The 1,164-nt window shown below is 44.6% G+C and overlaps 1 non-coding gene across 1 annotated transcript; it reads right to left on the minus strand.

The window, feature by feature from the left end:
- Positions 1-337: 337 nt before the first annotated feature.
- Positions 338-413, minus strand: Trnas-uga. Its single transcript has one exon. It is a non-coding gene; the product is annotated as a tRNA-Ser (tRNA).
- Between the last annotated feature and the right edge of the window lie 751 nt (positions 414-1,164).

Consider the following 1,164-nt stretch of genomic DNA (forward strand, 5'->3'; position numbering starts at 1 on the left):
CATGCAGTTCACAGAGGATTTTAGTAACAATCGTGTAGTGGTCCAGCCTATCGTTTATCGGCGCGCCTTTTTGTAGCTTCGATGTCTTCCTTTCTCCCGATCTTGTGGGGATTCCAAACACTCGAGCAGCAGTCAGGAACAGGTCGCACAATTCTTTTGTAAGTGGTCTCCTTTGCAGTCGAGCTACTTTTTCCTAGAATTCTTTCCATAAATCTTAATCGACCATTCGCTTTCTCCACAATTGACCTCATGTGCTCGTTCCATTTAGTAATGGTTTGAAACATTATATTTTATGATACGGGATTTGTTGTGAAACTTCCTGGCAGATTAAAACTGTGTGCCGGACCGAGACTCGAACTCGGGACCTTTGCCTTTCACGGGCAAGTGCTCTACCAACTGAGCTACCCAAGGCACGACTCACGCCCCGTCCTCACAGCTTTACTTCTGCCAGTACCTCGTCTCCTACTTTCCAAACTTCACAGAAGCTCTCCTGCGAACCCTGTAGAACTAGCACTCCTGAAAGAGCTCTGTTTTGTTTACTTACCCTGCAGTAATACCACCACATCCGGAAAGCTACTGCAGAAAAGAAAAACAGGTGATAACCGAGCAAATTCACACACACATTCATTGCTAAACCTCATAAATAACATGAAATAGAAAAATACGATATGCTTAATTATACACCTAATATCAATTCAATTCACACACACACACACACACACACACACACACACACACACACACACACAAACAGAGAGAGAGAGAGAAGAGGGGTGGGATGGGAGAACGGCCTTGAGAGAGCGCAGATATTACGAATACACAAGTTTTCAATGAAGTTCTATAATTGGCTACAACATTCAAAATGTAACACGAAGTAAACTATTAACAGTAGCTAAACAAGCGATGTGGCCGGCCGCGGTAGCCGAGCCGTTCTAGGCACGTCAGTCCGGAGCCACGCGGCTGTTACGGTCGCAGGTTCGAATCCTGCCTCGGGCATGGATGTGTGTGATGTCCTAAGGTTAGTTAGGTTTAAGTAGTTGTAAGTTCTAGGGAACTGATGACCATAGAAGTTAAGTCCCATAGCGCTCAGAGACATTTGAATCAAACAAGCGATGTGTCACGTCCGATGGTGATAATTTCAGAATCAGGAGAAGTTATACAAAT

Source organism: Schistocerca piceifrons, chromosome 6 (assembly GCF_021461385.2).
Source record: "Schistocerca piceifrons isolate TAMUIC-IGC-003096 chromosome 6, iqSchPice1.1, whole genome shotgun sequence".
In the NCBI taxonomy this organism is placed as follows: domain Eukaryota; kingdom Metazoa; phylum Arthropoda; class Insecta; order Orthoptera; family Acrididae; genus Schistocerca; species Schistocerca piceifrons.